The sequence below is a fragment of the Pimephales promelas genome, chromosome 4, assembly GCF_988280905.1.
Source record: "Pimephales promelas chromosome 4, fPimPro1.hap1.1, whole genome shotgun sequence".
Taxonomy (NCBI): domain Eukaryota; kingdom Metazoa; phylum Chordata; class Actinopteri; order Cypriniformes; family Leuciscidae; genus Pimephales; species Pimephales promelas.
The window spans coordinates 38568628-38584079 of record NC_142772.1 but is presented as its reverse complement, the minus strand read 5'-3'; the positions used below and the strand labels follow the sequence as shown (position 1 = coordinate 38584079).

Sequence of the window (15452 nt, the reverse complement as noted above, 5' to 3'; positions counted from 1 at the left end):
TCGCCACATATAATTGCAAAGCAATTAAGTATTGCAAAAAAAAAAAGTTTTCAAAAGAAAAATAAAGTATTGAGCCAAAAAATGCAAACAAAAATGAAGATTTGCAAAAGAAAGAAAAAAATATTTTAGAGAGAAAAAATAATTTTCACAAAGAATAATAGAAAAAAGAGAAAAATAAAGATGTAACTAACTCTTTCTCCGCCAGCAAAACAACAAAAGTTTCATGGCCCCCATGAATATTTTGTTGTATGAATATCTGAAAATGCAATATATCAGAAGAAAGGACAGAACCTCTGCTTTTAAAAAAACAAAAAAAAATTATTATAGCTTAATGCATTATTTTTTATCAACACTTGAATATGGGTAAGTTTTGTTAAAAAAAAGCAACATTTTGAGCAAAAGGCTGAGAAAATTACATTCTTGTTTAAGAATACATCCGGATCGGATTCAGAAAGATGATCAAAACAGAGACGGAGTAGATCGATTCCTTCAACACCCCTAATGCTTGGGGTACTAACCTCATCCTAGGTCGACATTTCCTTCTGTAACATTATGCAGTTTTGATTTATATGCAGTTTAATGTTGATGATCATGTTATTTTACATATGCACCTGCTTACACATGCTATTGATTGTTTCTGCTTCTTCTTCGCATGTCTTTTAATCAGGAGATTCAGTACTCTTTCAGAGGATGCCCAATAGCGCCCACTATCGTATAATAGTGAAAACACAGAAAGCGTACTCGGTTACTAATGTAACCTTGGTTCTCTCTAGAAGAGGAAACGAGTACTGAGTAAATTTTACGCTAGGTTAAAATCTCTTTTCTGCAAGATATTGAAGCCAAAAATTGATTTAATGTAAAACGCATTGTAAAACAGGCCTGATTTTATGATGTGTTTTGTTTTTGTTGTGAGTAACGTTACAGCAGTCTTCAATGAGGGGCTGCTGGCTTATAACTTCGGGTTTTTTTATTTGTTCATTTTACTATTAAAAAGTTTAAATGTTCGCCGGTTCCCACCTCCTCCTTCCCACAATAACAAACCCCGTTAACGTTATTGGCAAACTCATTAGTGAATTACTCCTCATTTGTATTCATTTCTATATGTTGAATTACTGCATGATACCTGGATGTTCAGTCAGGTGGAACTAGGATGGTTCACATCACAACACAAACGTCCGTGTGCTCGTCTGATTCAGAGATTTCGTTCAGGAAAAATTGCTATCGTTGAAATTCTCTGCAGCAGACGGACTCTATCTGTGTCCGTAGTTCACAGCGAAAGGACATGCACAGCAATCCGCCTCAGCTCGAACTAGTCCAGGCTCCTCGACCGCGACAGGCAGCCGCCTCCGGTTCCTCCATCAGCCTCTGCTGCTCTTCAAAATACTGCGACTCGTAAAGACAGCCACAAACATCGGATTCGAGCAGCAGAATTTCAAAATCCTCTTCTTCCATATCATGTTTAGTTAAGTTCCATCATTATCATACTTCCTATCCCCACAGTGCTTGTTAGCTTAGCTTCCAAACAAGATGGCGGATATTGATTTCAGTTTCTGCAAATGAAGTCCCACCCACTGCTCTGTAATTGGCCTGTAGGGTGAGTGGGTCCCACACCCTTAAATAATAATGAGCTAATATTAGTAGTCTCTAGACTTTTTAATGAAATATGACTTCCTGCTTATTATGATGCAAAATTACGATTTTTACGTCATAATAAGCAGGAAGTAAAACACTTAAATCCTTATTTCTCCCATCTCAGGGGAAAATACGGGAATAAACCATGACCATTCAAAAATATGACTGGGTTTCTTAAGATACAAAGCTTAATCCAAATAGGTGAAGTGTCCCTTTAAGTCTATCAGAAGCTGACGCGCTTCTGTTTTGGGAGTGCTTTATAGTTTCCTGGTCGATGACGTCACCCATCTATGACGTTCTCGGCATTGCATTGATTTCATATGTGCTTCATGACGCATCTCAGGGCATTCCTACAGCGTATTCACGCAGCTTCTTGTTCCCTTCAGGAACCTAGGGTTATGTAACCAGAGACGTTTTTTGCGCTATTTTATTTCGTGATTCTTTATTTTTGTTTGCAAAACATATTTTTAATCTATTAATACTTTATTTTTCAATTATTCTTGTTTGCTTAATATACTTTATTGTTTTGCAAATATATGTGCATTTATAATCTCATAATGCCTGTCTATCACATTTGCATGGTTTTACAAGAATGCTGTTTTTGTTTCTGGTTACTTGTTGATGGCGTAAGGTAAATGCTGTTCAAAGCAATCAAACTGGGAACCATGTAAACATAAAAAATAAATAAAAAAACTTCCAGAATCCATCAGAGGCACTTCCTGCAATTTTCAGGTTGTTAGCAGTTTGCTGTGCCTCTTATTTGTGACTGGATGCCTTTGACCACATTTGAAGAATTTGGGGGGGTAATTTTATGCAGACGAGGCCATTTCATGGATAGGATAGAGTGCTTAAACATGGGTTTAATGCATTTAGCAGTAACACACTTTCTGAAGTGAAAGTGTGTATATGTGTATGTGTGTTTAGTTTAGTGTAGTTTATTGTGTTTTTTTTTCTGATGTGTGTGCGTGTGTGTCTGTGCTGACTAAATGGTCTGAGGGGAATAAGTTAACATTAGCATCTAAAAGAGTGAATCTGCGGCACTCTGAACACTTAGATCCATTATTTATGACAGGAAAATAACAGATGATTAGACTTCAGCCTGTGTGTGTGTGTGTGTGTTGGCTTGTACTCTGACAACATGCAGTTGGTCTCTAAACTGATTGTATAGATCCCCCAGCATGCACCTGTTCCTCTCTCAACTGTAAGTTGGGCTGCGTTCAAAACCGCATACTCAATGAGTAGGTACTTAATTTCAATAAGTACGTACTTAACAAGCTCTAAAAGAGTTTACAGCCGAATCTCGTTGAGTATGAATGCGAACTGGACAGCTGCCATGCTGACGTTATCATGTGACCTACTACAATGCATTATCAAAAGCGCAACAACTTAAAGCTGTAGTCCCAAGCTTTTTTGGGGGGGGGGGGGGGGTTAAAAATTTTGAGATAATACATAACCAGCCAGTGTTCAAAACTATCTGCTTGGCTCGATTCAAAACGGTAAGCTTGTAATAATATATTTAATTTCAGTGGTACTGGTGGATTTCCACGGGAGATTCAAGCATGTCTTTGTGTCATTACGTCACATCTGTACACATAAAGAAGGAGTATCGGCTAGTAGGCTATATTGCGTGTGAGGATGAGCTCTTCTGACAGTTAGGTGTCATGTCATACAGTGTGAGAAAGCCTTTCTGAGCTGCACAAATGCGTGTCTACCGTCTGTTTTATTCTGTGGTTTCACCTTCTGTAAATTACAGCAATGGAGATATGAGCTGTTTGTCATCTGAAGGTTCAAGATCCAGTCACTGTTCTCCGCTAGAGCTGCTTCTGTCAGTTTTGTGTTCTAAGCTTAACTCAAATGCTATATGCTCTTCACCTAGATATAAAAGCTGCTGTCGGTTAATGAAGATTTGGTGGATGAATTCGCTGCTCGATTAAACTCTTGTCGTGTTTATAGTGATACGCATTTATAGTTTTATGGATGTTGCCATCTTTACTTTGGTCACTGTCTCTATGGTTATTGGTAAGAGAATACAGGCATATTCCCGTTGTACGTTCATAAAGACTATTTGAGACACACACACCTGTAACTGTAAATGTGGTTGTCAATCCCAAAAACTGACAGTTTGAACGTAGCCCGTGTCTGCATAAAACCTGCCCTTTTCTTGCAATTGACTGGAATCGGCCTTCATCCAATCAACAACCAATGAAGTACCTGCCCTACTTTTATTATTTTTGGTAGATTTTAAACCAATAAATTAACCCTGCATTTCAGTTCATGTGTAGCAATAAGGCAATGCGCTCAACTTCCATTCTACTACAAACAAGACAAAGGAGGTAACATTTGATCAAATGAACAAGTGTTTTGCTGTTACGTTGTCAACATAACATTCCGATTCAAATAAATTGGCAGTAACACATTTCTCTGGCATCTAGCTTCATATAGATAGCACTAAATAGAAGGTTGCCCTGCAACCTTTAAAGTTCACACTTCAAGTGCTCTGTTCTCTGAGTAAGACTGGCATGGTAATGATCAGATTGAAAAAAATGAAAGAAATTTGCTGTGCAACCTAAGTGTACTTGGTTTTACATTTGAAAGAATGGTTTATTTGAATTTACCTTTTAATATCATTTAATTAAAACTAAACTTTAACTACACGGCATATAAACAAAAAGTCAGGAATGATATGGCCCCTCAAACACTTGACCCTAACTACAACCACATATCAAACACTCTTTCTATAAACTCACCTAAGGGATTATTAGGAACACCATACTAATAGTGTGTTAGACCCCCTTTCACCTTTTCCCCTTTCAGAACCGCCTTAATTCTACGTGGCATTGATTCAACAAGGTGCTGAAAGCATTCTTTAGAAATGTTGGCCCATATTGATAGGATAGCATCTTGCAGTTGATGGAGATTTGTGGGATGCACATCCAGCACGAAGCTCCCATTCCACCACATCCCAAAGATGCTCTATTGGGCTGAGATCTGGTGACTGTGGGGGCCATTTTAGTACAGGGAACTCATTGTCGTGTTCAAAAAAACCAATTTGAAATGATTCGAGCTTTGTGACATGGTGCATTTTCCTGCTGGAAGTAGCCATCAGAGGATGGGTACATGGTGGCCATAAAGGGATGGACATGGTCAAAAACAATGCTGAAGTAGGTCGTGGCATATAAACGATGCCCAATTGGCACTAAGGGGCCTAAAGTGTGCCAAGAAAACATTCCCCACACCAATACACCACCACCAGCAGCCTGCACAGTGGTAACAAGGCATACTGGATTAATGTTCTTGTTCTGTTTACGCCAACTTCTGACACTACCATCTGAATGTCTCAACAGAAATCAAGACTCATCAGACCAGGCAACATTTTTACAGTCTTTAACTGTCCAATTTTGGTGAGCTCTTGAAAATTGTAGCTTCTTTTTCTATTTGTAGTGGAGGTGAGTGGTACCCGGTGAGGACTTCTGCTGTTGTAGCCCATCCGCCTCAAGGTTGTGCATGTTGTGCCTTCACAAATGCTTTGCTGCATACCTCGGTTCAATCAAGGTTATTTCATTCAAATTTGCTCTTCTATCAGCTTGAATCAGTCGGCCCACTCACCTCTGACCTCTAGAATCAAGAAGGCATTAAATTACCTTTCTTTCCCATTCTAATGTTCAATTTGGAGTTCAGGAGATTGTCTTGACCAGGACCACACCCCTAAATGCATTGAAGCAAATGCATAAATGCATGCCATGTTATAGGTTGATTATATAATTATTGTGCCTAATAATCCTTTAGGTGAGTGTATATATATCCTATCATTTTTTTATTTGTCTGTACTTTTACGTCTGCTCTAGATTCTGTTCTGCTTTATCTTACTCTTGAACCTTGGCATTATGATACTACAAGTATTTTAACTCATATGATGCATTGCTTTTGATATTGCGATACACTTCTGTAACCGAAGCTAAAATTATTTGTCCATGTAATGAATTAGTCATGGTCTCACACCAGCTACACTCCCTCTGGCTCCACCTGCTACAGTCACCATGCCCCAAACTCTCGCTATAGTTTGAGCTGGAAAGAGATTGACGGATCTGAGCGGACCGTTCTCAAAGTTTAGAAGGTGCCTGGGGGGCTCAATATTTACACTTCTGAGGGAGATAAGCCCATGAATGGCATATGAATAGTAGCCAATGAGCAATAAATTGGGTTATAAGAGAATGTATTATAACACATTTTTTTTCCCATAATTTCACATTTAAATACACAAAACCCTACTTCGTTTGGAGTCAGATATGACAAAAAAAATCTGTGGTTCATTAAGATCAGATGTTAATTCAGTAATTCCGATGGAATCATTGTTTATTCAGTGAAGGGTTCAATAGACTGATTAAAATTTAAGATGAGCCTTTTTCATGTGACTAGCCTAAATAAAAGAAATGGCTCATGAGTAGGCTATTTATTTGTGAATCAGACTATACTAATCATGGTGGACGTTTTGGGATTTGAATGCAGCCTGTGGCGACAACACAATTATAAGACATATTTTCTTGGCAATATTTCAGAGTACACACTCCCATCCAATTCAATTCAGACCACAAGTTCATAACTCAAGAACAATAACATTTCTTTCACTATTGCTGTAGATTTCAAAGTGGCAGAGCGCTGTGTTGTTGAATACTGGAGCAGGAAACACTGCATACATTGTATTTTAAGTTAATTTCTTCAGTAATAAAACACTTGCTACTATCCCAGTTTAAATGTGTAGAGACGCAACAAGTTATTCAAAGGTCGACTTTCCCAATTATGTGTGTAAATATTACAGAATACAGACATAATTGGGACACATCTTTGGGGCACTTACAACTGTGGGAAGCCTATTAAAATGGTTATAATGACTTTTGCAATACCATTTGATGTCACTTGTTAAAATCACTTAACCTTTTAAAAAAAGAACTAAAATATAAATAAATAAAAATCTAAATAATAAAAAAATGGATAAACAGCTTGAATTGTCGATGCATTCTTTAGTTCATTAGTTTGAAGAGAGATAGATAACTTTACAGCTAAAACGTACGTACGACTGTAGCAGCGGATGACTTTCAATCTGTTGCACTGAACTGATGATAAACCATAGTGGAAAAGGCTGTTTCATGCTCAAATATACAATCTGATTATCCTTTTTCTACCCCTGAAACTAAAATATGATAATATAAAATATAAAATAAGGTAAACATTTTTTTATTTCATTTTAAATGAACACAACGTATACAGACCATACACAGTTAATACTGTGTACATTAGCAATGTTAACATTCTGACCCCCCAAAAATTACAAAGCATGTGTGTGTTTATATCAGTGGTTGAAGCAGAGCTGATCTGGTGTCATATATTGCCACCTGAATCTGAACTCTGTAAGTGCATTAGTGCAGAAGAGTTGATCCACGGTCAGATATTCCCCGAGTCTGAACTCTGTAAGTGCATTAGAGCAGCAGAGCTGATCAGGGGTCACATGCTCCCTCTCCACTCACATGTATGCTCAAACATATTTGTAACACTGGTGTGACTCTCCTGTACAAAGATGTTCCATGGACACAGATCATAGACTAAAAGGGCAACAAAAAACACACTGACGTGCATTCGTCCTGTGCTGAGACAGACAGTATAAAAGGGTTATAGGATAGATTCTTGGCAAAGCATGTTCGTAGGTCAAAAACAGATCATCTTCCTCTGAAATCTGGCCTGTCCCTCACCCATGAACTTTATTCGTATAAATTTAAAATGCATTCAAAGGCGGCGTAGATGAGCCTCCAATGAACAATTGCAGAGAGGAAAGACTCTTTTCCTATTCTGCAGCTTGTTAAGAATGAATGACACCTTGTCTCACTGACACTGTGTGTGTGTGTGTGTGTGTGTGTGTGTGTTTGGGTCTGACATCACGCCCCACTACCTCTGAAATGAGGGGCTGCATTTTCTGATCCAATGAAGCTTGTGATTAGAATGAAACTTTATGACAACGAGAATCTCTTTTACCTCTCACAGAGCTTTCTCCTCTCTCTCTCTCTCTGTGGGTCTCAATCTCAATAAAGGAAACAAAGTTTCAGGCTTGAAGAGAATGTTTCTCTTTAGCGGTATATCCGAATTTAATGGACCAAGTAAGATCATGTTGGCCACATTGTTGAGCACTGCTAAACGACTTAGTGTCAATTACAGATATTAAACATTAATCTTTGTGTACATGATTTCAGTGATAGGCTTTTGTTTACACAGCTCCCCAGATCTGTGTCAATTACAGGACGATTAGTGTAATAAATATTTCTGTGCAGTTTTTAGGGCTGTCAATTTAACAAGTTATCGAAAAAATGAACCAAAAAATTAACAACTATCCATAATAAAGATATTTCCTTACGTCAGAGCAATCTGACCTTGCAGTACCACCTTCGGGTTTTGTGATATGGGAGTCAACCGCAACCCACCTGCTACAACAGGAAAAAAGCCTCACCAAACCTCACTTAGCTTATACTGAGATCAGAAAGCACAGAATGAGTAAAAACGACATTCCCATCAGCATTCAATAGCGGCTGGATGGAAATAGAACATTAAAAACAAGAAAAAAAACGAATGCAGAGGTCTCTAAAAAAATTTATCCAAGTTAATTTATTTTTTACTTGACATAATAAAATGTCCCACTGATGGTGCGAGACTCTGACGAGATCGTAAAATGAATTTTATTTATCTACCAAAATACAGTAATTTAATGTCTTTGAATTGCCTTGATTTAGGAATTGTCTCAGCTAATAATTGATTGGTTTGATTAAACCAGCATCCCTTTGCATTTTAATTTCATAGCTATAACACACCCACAATAACATTAGAACATGAAAAACAATTTTTAATTGATACAGCAATGTAAACATAATTATGACATAAATTTGCATAAAATCTAGTCTAATCAAATATAATTTAGAGTATATAATATGAATATGAAAAATGATTAAAAATATATATGATTGAAGGCCCCAACGATATCAGTGGTGTTATCATAAACAAAAACTAATAATTAATAGTTTTTTCATTGAAATAAAGCTAAAATAAAATATAATTATTCGATTATTATTTGGAATTAAAATCTTGGCAACTAACTGTAATAAAATAAGTTGTAGTGACTGAAATGGAATTAAAAATACATTTAATTAAAATAGAAATAAACCTAATAAAAATAACAAAAGAACTCAAATTAAAATGCAAACTTTAAATCTAAAAAGAAAAGCTAATTCAACACATTAATAAATACTGTAATAGCATTTACTATAAAATACAAAAATAACGCATTACCAGTTACTAATAAGTAAAATACTAAATAGGCCAAGATGTCTAACTAGGGCTTTGTTAAACACAGCAACTCAACATACAGTATATATATATATCTTTATTTTATATTTTTTTTAACTGTCCATCTTATAATCTTAATTTTATCTTAAGTTTGTAAATGCTAAGCAAAAACCTAAATAACCCCCCCCCCCCCCCCCCCAAAAAAAAAAAAAAAGATTCCTCCTACTCTTGAAACAATTAATACTGTACATATTCGGTGCATATTACAGCTCGTTTTAGCCCAAGAAAAAAAAGTTAATTCACAAGAGTTAATTAAAATAGAGTTCTGAATAATACATTAGCAAGTAGAAAAACTGAGATCTATCTCCTCTTCTATAGCAGCTTATGTAAGAAAACCTTATTTCATTTTCTTGGTAATTCTACATACACTAAGTTTGTTAAAAACGTAAAAATGTGACACTCTAAAAAATGCTGGGTTGTTTAAACCCAAAGTAGGATCAAATATGGACAAACCCAACTATTGGGTTAAAAATTTAAATATAAGACTTAACCCAATGGTTGGGTTTGTCCATATTTGACCCAAGTTTGGGTTTAAAAAACACAGCATTTTTTAGAGTGCAGAACTAAAGAAAAAGAGTTTACAGTTGAAAACGTGTAATATTCAATAACAGTGCTATGCCCGCTCTAACGTGTGTGTGTGTCTGTGTCATAACAGTTCTATGACCTCTCTTACCTATGTGTTTGTGTGTGTGTGTGTGTGCAATGTATACACATGTGCTTCTTCATCACCAACACATCTGCAAGTAAAACAGTCCCTATTATGTTGCCAAGCGGAATGTTCAGCTACCACTGTGTGTGTGTGTGTGTGTGTGTGTGTGTAAGTGTTGATCTAAGCTTGATCCCAAGAGAATATCAGGCAGAGAGTGTTTGTTAATCTCAATTCAAAGACATGCTCTGGTTTATGCGGGACCAGAATTCCCAGCTCCAGAAAGGCTCCTCTGTTCTGGAGAGACTTCCTGCATGAGAACCTGCACACTTAAAGATGACTCTCTTTGCTTTGCAATGTTCAACTGATGTTAACAAGGCGCTCTGAGAGAATGTGTAGAGTGTGGGTATGCGTGTGTCTTTTGGAAGAGATAGCATTTCTCAACAATAGCACAGTGCCCTTGAAGGTGCAGAGTTCATTCTTTCAGAAGAACATGAGCCCGGCAGCAGATAAAGAAGACACACCTCACTTTCAGATCGGTTTCTCTCTCATTCTGACTTTAGTCTCTTTCTCTCTTCGCTATGCATTATTATGTGAGGGATTGTAAAAAGGTAAGATCAGTCTAAACATCAAAGCATTCAGATTATGATCGCGTTTCCTCACCGGCTGTCTAGCGCACATACACACACACAACGCAGAATCCATCCATAAATCAACTCCCAAGTCGCAAATGTTCTTTCAGCCTTTCATTTTGAAATTGTCTCTTTCTCTTCTTCCTGTGCATGACAGTGTTAGATTGTAGAGTAAACATCAATGCATAGATTATGTTTGTTTCATATCTAGCTGTCAAACACACACGTACCAGTGGTGTTTTCTCTGTTTTGTTTCCCTAAGGCGGCAATACAAAAAATGTGTTCACAATCATTAAACTAATGGGACTGAATGGGTCAAAGTGGTGAGAAAGGACTGACTAATTACACTCAGACTTCACAATCGGTCAAACTGTGTCGGTGTTTAACCAGCACTCAGCTTGGTTAATTTAAAGCATCACCTCCATGTCTATGATCATCATGACACCTGCTGTGTTCACAGAGGATTTGAGAACTAATGGTCTGAATTAAAGGTGAATTTTAAAAAATAATGATGGCTAAAAACAGTTAAAAGGCATAAAAGACATTCTTTTTGTCTTTTGTTCATTATTTTGAAGCAGGGGGTTGGGTTAAAAACACGCAAGATTGATAAGATATTAGGTGGATTTCCATCCACATGTTTTGATTCAAATACTGGGATATCTATAAAAACATTTTTTGATTATAAATAATTTTCTAAAGATCATTTTTGCATTCGGTGAGAAGACGTGTACAAAAATGACAAACACATTTATTTTAATAGTTTCCTGTAATATAATTTGAGTGAAAAATCTGAAAAACCATATAAAATGATAGAAACATTTATTTTAACTGTTTCCTGTAAATTAATTTGAGTGGAAAATCTGAAAAAAACATAAAACCATATAAAATGATAGAAACAAATTTATTTTAATTGTTGCCTGTAATTTAATTTAAGTGAAAAACCTGAAAAACCATAAAACCATACAACAACAAAATGTAATCCATTTCCTGATTTTCACGCAAATTCAATTTGCAGCTATAAACATGGCTTTTGATGACATTATAATAAATAGTATATTTATATTACCTTACAAAAAATGTTTAGTTGCTTAAGAGTATGCAATGCGGTTCATTAAACCTATAACTACATTGAACATTTGGCAGATCCATGCTTTTATAAACGCCTGACTGTTTGTCCTACAGGATTGTGCAGTGCAACAATTTGGTGTAGAAACAATTTTCACTCAGAAATTGCTAGAAAGTTTTCAAGTCAGAAAACTGAAATATTATTTTCTTTCTCCAATAATTGCCAATTACTTTTTACAGTGTATGTAAGCATCAAACTAAAGTGAAATTTGACAAAATTGTACAGTGGACCAAAAATAAAAAATAAAAAAAAATAAATAAATATATATATATATATATATATAATTTTTTTACACACTCACACACCCAGCATCATAAAAGAGTTCCCAAATGTCAAAGACTCACAAGTGTTTTACTCCTGTCTCATTCTTGCCTTTTCTACCGCTCACTGTCCCGTCTTCCTTTCATTCTTTTCCTGAGGTGCATTTCATTGAATTTCAAACAGCAGCTTGTCACTGCACCATATCAGAGTCAAAGGAACAGGTGCGTATGCGCGTATGACTCTAAAATTTCAATTGCTTTTTTTCCACGTTGTTTGTTTTTCCCCCCTCTGTGATGCTGTGTTTGAATAGCCGCATGCAGCACATTGCTCAGGTTTGTAGCCTTTAGAGAGCCAGCGCCTCTGCTCTGTATTCCACCGCTGCAGTCCTCTGCTCTCCTCATGCTCCACCGAGAGAGATGGATCATTAAGGTCTGGCTGAGGAAAATCTCATTTATGAGAAGACACGGTTTCTTTGATCTGAGTGTGCACGTGTGAGTGCGCGGAGCTCAGAATTCATGGGTTGATGCATACGTGTTGTCTTCTTTTTTTTTTTTTGGGGGTGGGGGGGTGGGGGGGGGGGCAAAAGTCTCATCAGTTCCCAGTATTCCTGTTAAAAACAACAAGTACTCGAAGCCACCATGTTACTCTGATAGGAATCCTGATTTTACGGTTAAAAAAAACTTAAAATAGAAAACCCTGAAAAAAAAAAAAAAGACAGTGGTGTCAGCCATACAAGGCTCCATCCAGCTCGTCGGGAGCAACTGGGGTTGCATGGACACCTCGACTCTTGGCCAGGTGCAACCAGGGATTGAACCACCAACCTTCCGGTTTATAGCCACTGCCGCCCCAAATATGATAGTTTTCTCACTTACAGAACCTCATGTCGTTCCAAAATCTTAAAACTTACTTTCTTCTGTGGAACATTAAATCACATATTGGGTGTGCTTGGATGTGAAAAACATAGGATGGACAGTTGCTGTTCAGCTCATTTACAATTCAGCTTACAAGAGAAATGGAAAGCATGTATCTCGCCTCGGCTTGAAGTTTGAATATGCACTTACGCAAATGAGATTTCACCTTTTTAAGTCAATGACTCAAATTAGTCTATACAGTCTATCACTCACACAAAGTTCTCAAGAGTTCAGAAGACTTGGAACTTTGTTGTTACTTTATTTGTCATTCAATTTCTTTATATAGTAAGTGATGTATGAGTGATGTAAAAAATCTAAAATTGTGTTCCATGCAGTGCTGGTAGATTACCTACCAATTGTTGTCCGTTTCTGATTTAAAATTATATGACTAAAATTTCAATTATAATGTGACACATTCTAGGTAATATAATTTGATTACCTTTTAATTACTTTTGAACTGATTTATCATATTGATTTAAATAGGATAGTTTTGTACCATATTTATTTAAAAGTATGACCAATGAATAGCCTAACAGAATGACAGACAATGGTTATTCATAAGTCCATTAACATGAAACACGGTAAGTCATCCTTAATCAATTATAACTGTGGTAACTCCCTGTATATTTAATCATTTTATCCCTTAAAACTCACCTTTGATCACCAAAATGACATATTTAAATATTTTTTTCCTTGAAGAAAAATTCTTCATGCCTTAAAAATTAATGTAACTCTACACCTTTGCCTCATTTAGTATATACGGTTCTAAGAATATGCAAATTATCCCCGCCTCCACTCACTCACACAAGCTCAGAGATCCACTCGCTGACGATCACACGTCGACGTGATTGTAACAAGGTAGTTTGCGATGTCAGAAACACATAGCGATTTCAAACTGTGTTTTTGAGACTCTCTTTGGTTCACTGCAGTTTTAAGGAGAAAATAACTCAGCTTTGTTGTTGATTTATGTATTTGCACATGGTTTGTTATTTATATACCAGATAGATATATAAATAAGATTAAAAGCTTGATTTTCACCACAGGGGGTCTTTACACTTTATTTGCCACAGCCAAGACGCATGTTTCACATTGTTGGCAAATGTTTCAACTACTGTAACAAGATATTTTTCAACAACGTACTGTAAGTTTTCAAAACAATTCCAAACCTGTAATGGCAGGCCAGGCATGTTGATAATCATTCTAATACGCACACTGTTTGCCAATCATAGCATTGGGCGTTAACATCCAAGTCTTGAATGTGGCACGCCTCAAAATTAAGAGTTAGGAGAAAAAAAATTTCTTCTAAATTAGGAAGTTTTTTTGATGTAAACATTTTTTGATAACATTATAGGTGGACCTCGGAGAACATCATAAATACAGTTCATGACCCATTTAAAGTGACAACAGGCTAATAAATCTGTTGCTGTCTGTCATAACTGTTAATCAAAGAAAAAAAGACAAACTTAAAATCACTCACTGTTTTTTTTTTTTGACTGAATAATTGTGGCTTTTGTGGTAGTAATCAGTTACTACCTTTTTACTATGGTCTATGGTTACTACCCAGCACTGTTTCCATGGAGGGAAAAAAATGCATTTGGATTTGGAACATGAGAGTAAATGATGACATTATCTTCCTGATGGTGACAAAGAGATTGCCATGTTTAGGATATTTCGGATGGCTGCATGTTGAAGTCTACAGTGTGTTGTGTGTTAGAGTGTGATTTGGTGTATTTGAGACTTTGAAATAGTCAAAGATTAGCCATTAGCTTTGTGTGTGTTTCATAATTTGAGCTTGGGATAATGGAAAAAAAATGCTAAAAGCACATTTTAGATAAGGAGAGAAGCAGAAAAACAGTTGCAGAATGTGAGCCGAGCTCTGGGCTCATTTTAACACAAATTGACAGTTAAAACAGAGGGACCATGAGATCCAATCGTGGAATGATATTCGGAGAGAGCAGCACACTGTAAATAATGAAGGTCGGCAAGTTTATCTCAGTTTTGTTTTGCTTGAAACTTGGTTTCTCATGACTTAGAGAATGTGGATGTTTTATGGCATATAGAAGAGTGACATTATTCTCATGTGTGGAAGACTGCTGCTGTCTCTCTCCCTTTCTTTTTCACCTTTCGTGTCAACACAATTTCCTCTCACGCAATCCTCCTTCAGGCTTTCCTCTCTTCGAGAGAATGGGCAATCGCTCCTCTTCCCTATTATTGATTATCTCGCAGTAATTTTTTGTCAGAATAAAGAGAATTCATGACTTTTCAACCATAACAATATACAGGTTATGTCATCATGATTATTCAAAAAACTACCCATCCCACTTTCATTTACATTTCAGATTGGCTCTGAGATTCAGAGATGCATCAGAGGCAATTTTTACAGCTGATTAGCTATTTATAGTCCATTTGTCCTGCATATATTTAAATACATAGATGTATGCTGGGTCTATATTGATTTAAGAACAGTACTTTCCACAGAATCACTCCCTAACCTTTCAAATACGCCACGTATTCTTGTTTATTGATCCATCCATCTGCAATCGTCTTGGTGGATATTATGTGCAGATATCCAGGTTATATATTAAACACGCAGAGTACTGTATCCCAACATGCTCATGTTACAACAAAATTTCAAGTTATTACAGTTGAGAGCACTAAAACTTTTAAGCAATAGTAAAGTAAAACATTATAGGGATGCAGTAATAATATTAGATATAATATTCAATACCAATAAGCCAATAGCTATTTTCATGTCACGGCTATAAGTAAATTTAGGAAGCACAAGAATAATATAAATGTACAGTACGAACAATGGATAATCATTTTGAGATTTGCTAAATATTGCATTTATAATTAAATCA

General features: G+C 36.3%; 1 protein-coding gene across 1 annotated transcript in view; it reads right to left on the bottom strand.

The window, feature by feature from the left end:
- tenm1 (teneurin transmembrane protein 1) overlaps positions 1 to 15452 on the bottom strand; it is a 278449-nt gene that overhangs the window by 158434 nt on the left and 104563 nt on the right. The gene's annotated exons all lie outside the window — the stretch shown is intronic.